The 7,358-nt window shown below is 44.5% G+C and overlaps 1 long non-coding RNA gene across 1 annotated transcript; it reads right to left on the reverse strand.

Moving 5' to 3' along the window:
• Window positions 1-554: 554 nt before the first annotated feature.
• Window positions 555-6,986, reverse strand: LOC141085715 (uncharacterized). Its single transcript, XR_012231388.1, has 2 exons — window positions 6,786-6,986; window positions 555-728 (listed from the first exon to the last, which is right to left on the reverse strand). It is a non-coding gene; the product is annotated as an uncharacterized lncRNA (long non-coding RNA).
• Between the last annotated feature and the right edge of the window lie 372 nt (window positions 6,987-7,358).

Consider the following 7,358-nt stretch of genomic DNA (forward strand, 5'->3'; position numbering starts at 1 on the left):
CAGTCGTCTCCACGGTCCCCGTTATTCGTCTGCGGTCCCCTGCAGCGTCCTGGCGGCGGGTGATGATAGGGCCGCGGCGGCGTTCAAAATCTCTGCACGCCGCTCTCTCCCGTCCTCCGGCAGTGACGTGTAGGGGGCGCGATGACGTGGAAAGCACGTGCCCTCTGCCTGAGTCACTGAAGAGCCGGCGACGCTCAGGAGCAGCTGTCATCAACGTAGGTGAGTATATAGTGGTTTTTTTTTTGTTTTTTTTTTTTAAATTCCAGCAGGGGCAGCGGCAGCAACATGATAGGATTACCAGTAATCCTATCACTTTGGGGGCAGCATTATGGTATTTGGGCCACCATTCACTGTGCAGCATTTATGGGGGCATATGTTGTTCAGCGTTATTTGGGCCACCATTCACTGTGCAGCATTTTGGGGGCATACTGTATGTTGTGCAGCATTATTTGGGCCAGCATTCGCTGTGCAGCATTTTCTAACTCTGTTGACCATCGGATGAAATATAAAAAAGGAAAAAAAAAAAAAAAAAAAAAAAAGATCCGTAGGCTTGATATCAATAAAAATTGTGTTTTATTTCATTCCATTAAAAGTTTTTTCTTGTAGTCCAGACAAGTTAAAGGTTATCAAACATTCTGACGTGTTTCTGGCCGTAGCCCTTAGTCATAGAATATCAGACACTGGCGCGTGCCGGCAGGTCACTTTTCACCGGAGATGGAACAGCGACGCTGGAAAAAATGAAGCAGACGACAGTGAGTGTGAGACAAGGGCAGGAGACTTGCATTTAAAACACCCCTCCAGCGGTGCAATAAAAAAAAAAAAATACTGAAGTGGTGCTTTAAATGCAGCTTCGTTAACTTTAATGTAGATCGATAAAGCACCTTTTTTTTTTTGTCTAGTTTTTCATGTTTTTCACTTTATTCTATTTGTGTATTATGCTTCTTTTAGTTTGCACATTTTTTAAAGTGTATTTTTTTTAATATGTATTCGCCTGTATTATTATATTTTTTTTTTTTTTTTTTATTTTTTTTTATGTTCACCATTGTGGGCAGGGTCTGAGGTTTCCAAACTTATTTGGCTGAGTGATTGATTGTGACTTTTTAAAAAGTCACAAAACCTTTGGCGCAAATATACTCCAGTCCCACCCTGGAGTCACATTGTGTATGCCAGATATCTTGGTGCAAATTTTGCGATACATGCGACTTTTGCTCTAAAAAGTTGCAAAACAGGTTGAAGGTAAAAATAAAGAGCATTTTTTACTTCATGCAAAAAACATGAACTGCAAGTGCCATTTTGAAGAATTTGGTGCCAAAAACCTGGACAATGTTGTTTACATGTAGATTGGTAGAATTACTGTAGATCATATAGGATGTGTGACTTTTCTGAATTGTATATGATAACTGTTGGTCTTTAGCTATTCCAGCATTTTAAATATATGTGAGCAGGTAGCCTGCAGCGGCAAAAAATAGACTTGGGGAACCCTATAGAAGGAAAAGTGGGAAAAGCGAGTTTACAGAGAAACTGAGAAATGAAAGTAATTGTTTTTGGCTACAGATACCATAGGCAAAAGTATTTTCCAAATTCTGATCACCAGAAGTATTTATCATTCTTAGGAATAAAAAAAATGGCAAACTACAGAACCAGACATGTAACTGAAAATCCATTATTGTTTTTTTTTCGTATCAATGAAACATCAGCCGCAATCTGTTAGCATGCATCTTCGGGTCTGTGTGATATGTCTGGAAAATAAAAGGATATATTTTGATACTTTCATTTAAACTAAATTGACCTGTATATTGTCCAAACTACAAAATAAACTGATTATTTTTTTTATTTGTTGGTAAATAAAAATCATGAATATTTTTTCAAGTTAAATGTATCCTTGAGGATTCAACTTCTGTATCTCTGTATGGGTTCGCTCACACTAGCCTATAAAAAATGTGTCCCATTCTCGTCCACAAAAGTGGTACGATTTTTTGCTCACTTGTAATCCGTGTACAATGCTTCTTTTTTACTCGACCGTTATTAACCTTTTACAGTTTCTTATGATATAGAATTGTAATGTATGGTCCGTGTGGCGTCCGATTTTTGTGTCACACCCATCGGATTTCAGAGTGAATTCACAGCATTCTGTGATTTTTTTTTTTTTTTGTTCTCCTTTCTACAGCTGAGAGAAATACGCAGATCTGCATGGCCTCAGTGAGTAGCATTGGTCAGAGTGCAATAACTTTTTTTCTCGCATTTCACTCTTCCAACTTATATTCTAGTTTGAGTGAACCCTTAAACTTGCCTAATGCCATCTCTTCCTAAATGGTCCCTGTGGGAAATAAAGCTCGTAGATGCCATACTGTGAGTAGGCCATCTTTGCTGGTTACGTGGCGAGCAATCGCTCAGAGAGTGCTCCATTACTAACTTTGTGGACCCTTTAAAAGGTAGTGGGGGTTTCTGTGACGTTAAAGAGGTTGTCTAGGACTAAACAATTGATAACTTATGATGACTCATGGATAGGTCATCAGTGTGGGTCTGATATCAGCACCCCACCAATCAGCTGATATCTGGTCTGGCAGCGGCAGATGTAAGCAATATATGGAGCAAGAGCACCACTCTGTGTACATTGGTTACTAGCTGCTGCTGAGTACTGCAGTTCATCTATTCAAGGTGTTATCCATTCATCCTGGGGTGCTAACCGAGTGTCTTTGGGGTGCTCAAATAATATGTTCGAGTCCCCATGGCTGCATGTCTCGCGGCTGTTCGACAGTCATAGCACATGCAGGGATTGTCTAACAAACAGGTAATCCCTGCATGTGTTGCATCTGTCAAACAGCCGTGAGACATGCAGCCGCAAGGACTCGAACATATTATTTGAGCACCCCAAAGACACTCGGTTAGCACCCCAGGATGAACGGATAACACCTTATCCGAGCACGTTCGCTCATCACTAGTTAGGAGATAAGCTGCAGTAGATGCAGCGACCGATAAGCAATGTATGAAGCCGCAGTGTTCTGCTCTGTACATTGCTTACATTTGAAACTTCCGGACTAGATATCCGCTGATTAGCAGGGTGGGTGGCTGCCAGCTGACCGACCATCACCGGACTAATATTAATCACCTATCCTAAGGACAACAGGAAAACCCCTTTAACACTTTTGTTGAAGTTGTTTTGAGCAGAGTGCAGTGCCTCACAAGTGTAAAGTCTGTCTAAGGCTATGTGCACACGCTGCAGATTGGTCTGCGGATTTGTATCTGCGTAACCGCAGGTAAAATGACCTGCGGTTTTACCTGCGGATTGGCCTGCGGTTTTCCCCTGCGGTTTAGCACCTCTACAATGGAGCAGATGGTAAACTGCAGCAGAATCCACATAAAAGAAGTGACATGTCATTTCTTTCTGCGGATTCAAAACCTCAGCTTTTCCGCAGTTAAAAATCTGCAGCATGTGCACAGCAGATTGTAAATCACTTAGACTTACATGGTACTGTACACTGTCTGCGGAACTGCTGCGGATCCGCAGCAAAAACCGCAGCGTGTGCACATAGCCTAAGGGTCTGTACACACGTTGCGGATTCTGCTGCGGACCCGCAGCGGATTTGGCCCTGCGGATCTGCAGCAGTACCATTTTAACCAATGTAAAATGAAAAACGCTGTGCACATGCTGCGGATTTTTCCTCGCAGATTTGCTGCGGATTCGAATCCGCAGCATGTCAATTCTTTGTGCGGATTCCACTGCGTTTTTACACCTCTTCCATTATAGGACTTCGCAGGTGTAAAAACGTGGGTGAAATCCGCACAAAATGTGCAGAAAATCCTCACTACTGTAAATCTGCAGGTAAAACTCAGGTAATTTTACCTGCGGATTTAGCAAAATCCGCGCGGAAAAATCCGCAGCAGAATCCGCAACGTGTGCACATACCCTTAAACTACTCCTTCGCTTTGCTTCCAGTTAAGTTCTTGAATATCAACCAGCTGTGTCCGGCTTTTTCTCATCCTGGTCTCTATTTTGAGGTTCTTGCAATAATCTGTATTTGTCACTGTGCCTGACACAACCCTTTACACCAGGGGCGTACATAGAAATCATGGGGCCCCATAGCAAAAGTCTGAATGGGCCCCCCCCCCAAAAAAAAAAAAAAAAAAAAAAAAATCAACAGGTGCTCTTAACTCCAGGCATGCATGTTATAGGTCAAACAATTAGTTTTATAGCTAGTCTTGATTTTTTTTCTCATTTGAGTAAAAGAAAAAGTAAAACACTTACATCCAATTTGATATATTCCTTGTAAAAGTCAAAATGGAAGATTAAGCAGGACAACCTCGTTAAGCTGTCTACAATAAGACCAGCGATTATGGAATCTGTCGGCACAAAATGACTGCTCATACCAAATATGTCCTCCTCAGTGCACCCTTGGCAGAGCTAGACAGAAAGCAGACAGAAGCTGCCCTAGACTGGCCTCACCAAGGGTGCACTGAGCACCTGTACTTTCAGTCATTTTGTGTTCAGACTCCCTGTAAGTTTTTTCTCCCCCCCAGAATCAGATTGAATGACAATAGGTCACTATGATGAGTGATACATAAAGGAATTTTAAATGGCAAGAACTACACATTGTTTCTTCCCATCACCTCCCAGGGGTGTTCTAAACAGACAAAAGGCATGATCATCATATCTAGGATGCAAGTATACGCTTTGTCAGCAAGAAGGAGTTAAAGCATTCTTGCCCACACATTAATCCTCTATATGCCTTAGTTTCTTGCAAACATCTGTAATCCTGCCCCAGAGTCATAGCGCAGCACAGTGCTATCTCCTCTCCAGTAGCATCGCTCGTCTTCCATCCAATTAGTGTTTAATCGCTGTTGCGTTCTGCCAATTTACAGCCCTTCGCTCATTACTCAGGAAAATCAGCTCATTTTCACATTTTTTTTTTCCCTTCCTGATGTTTATTTTTTCACATTTGGTCCCATTTCTTGTACAGCTGGATGTACTGTAGCATTTAATGCTTAATTGCCTTCTTTATCTATGTTAGCATGTAGTCTGGATCAGGATGCATCAGGATTGCTACGCATCACAACGCACCGTACCAAAATACTAGTGTGAATGCAGCCCCACTCGTACAGCCCCTAACCAGGTGCCCCCATGTCCTATACATGCTCCCAATACATTTTATTATCATTACCACACTGTAACATAGGGCACAAGCCCTTCTAGTGAGGCAGGAAAGATCACTGTATGACAGAGCAGCATAAATACATAGTCTACATTATGTCTGCAGTCTGTTCCCATACAGTTTCATCACTTTCCCATACAGCACATCCCTCGCTTCCAAGCATGCTCAGTGCCGCAAAATGGATCCCTGCACATGGAAGCACACGGATCTGTGTTCTCCTGGATCCGTGCTCCATAGAGCTCCAAGTTAATTCCAGACGTTTAGCCACGGATCCGTGTGTCTCCCTGTGCGTGTTTTTAAAATGACACAAAACTGCAACAAATTGCGTTTTCGTGCATCTGAAAAAATATGCAGACACACGGATCTGTGGGAAAACGGTGACAACTGGATGCACATGCAAGTCCCATCCGTCACCACTGAAAGTCAGTGGTGACGAAAACGGATCCGTGTGCAGCCAAAATATGCACGTGTGAAACCAGCTGAACTCTATATATTGACTGGAGCTGGACCTGATCTCTCCACAGGTTTTACCTAAAATCACTTTACATTACTTCCCCTACCCTTAGGGATCTTACTTACTTGCGAGACAGTCGCGTGATTCTCGTGCGTGTCTCTCGCATGGAAACCAGGCACTGCCGCCGGCACTCGGACCGGAGGGGGCGGCTGCATAGAAGTACATTTAACCGCATGCTTCAGTCCCAGTGCCAGCGGCAGTGCCAGGTTTCCATGCGAGAGACTCAGACGAGAAACACGCAACTCTCTCGCTAGTGAGTACGAGCCCTTCGCAGCAACAACTGACGTCGTCTATCCTCCTCCCTGTAGTGTTTGTCCTGAATCCTCCTGGCCCTGCGTTCAACGGGATCCGTTACAAAGCGGCACTAACGCACCCTTTGGCTGCAATGATACTAACGCATCCAAAATCGGCATGATGCGTTACTTCATGACGCACCCTGGAACGTGGTCTGCAGCATTTGGGGGTGCGCCATGAAGTAACGCATCATGCGTTTGGGTGCGTTACTATCATTGCAGCCAAAGGGTGCGTTAGTGCCGCTATGTAACGATCCCGTTGAACGCAGGGCCATTAACGCAATGTGAACCTGGCCTAATACTATGAGACGATGATATACCAAACAATGTGCTGAGCCTCTCCTCCTGCACATACCATATACTGTATGTATACACCATGGATGAGGGGACAGTGAAGTGTATCTTTATTTGGGACTAAAGGTAACGCACAGGTCATTGCAGACGATGATGATGATGACAAACAATGTGCCGAGTCCCTCCTCCTACTACACATAGTCACATACCATATATGCCATGGAGGAACTGGCAGTGTATATTTGGGACTGAAGGGTTAACTCGCATGCATTTATTTACAGCCCACAACTCCACATCTCCTCCTCTCCTGACCGATCCTCCCTCCAGATAAGTCACAGTCAGGCTTCACTAAGCTGAAGCTGCCAGGCGCTAGAAAAAAAAAAAACTCGGCTGTTCTCCCTGCAGAGTCGGCTCATTTTGTTCACAGCAGGGAGCCGGCTCTTTGAATAGGATCGTTCAAGAACAACACATCACTACCGAAGAAGCAATGTTATGTCACAATTCACAGGGAGGAAGCCAAAGTCCTTCACACACCTCATCCACCTCCTGACAGATGGCTGGGTCTCCTCCCTCCTCCCAAGGAGCAACATCTTAACTCCTTCTTGTGAGCTCATGTTCTGCAGGGGGAACTCATAGCGCTCTGCTACATCCTGACCAAGCACAGCCCACCACTGACAGACAGCCTACACGTGCAGACAGGACCCTTCCTTATAACACATCACATTGTACATGTAACCCATCAGCACCAGAGACTCTTCTGCTTCCTGCAATGCACGTGTGCTGCTACCTCTCTGGCTGTTAGGAGGTGTGGCGTTCTTATGCAAATCCAGCCAGAGACTTCAGCCAACTGCTGACCAGGAAACAAGGAAAGCTTCAAGGGGCCCAGCCAGTGGGTATACAGCCGCCGGTGGCCGTCGCTTACATTTAATTAAAGGAGATAGTACTGTGTCAGCACATCACAGCTGCCAAACCGCAGCGGCCATCGCAGGCCCCCTCACCCATCCAGGCCCCCTCACCTCTCCGGCCCCATAGCAGCTGCGTGGTCTGCTACTATTGACGGTACGCCGCTGCTTTACACTTTGTTCATAAATGTAAACCAGAGTGCAG

The sequence above is a fragment of the Dendrobates tinctorius genome, unplaced genomic scaffold, assembly GCF_039654945.1.
Source record: "Dendrobates tinctorius isolate UK_male_01 unplaced genomic scaffold, ASM3965494v1 ptg000029l, whole genome shotgun sequence".
Lineage (NCBI taxonomy): Eukaryota > Metazoa > Chordata > Amphibia > Anura > Dendrobatidae > Dendrobates > Dendrobates tinctorius.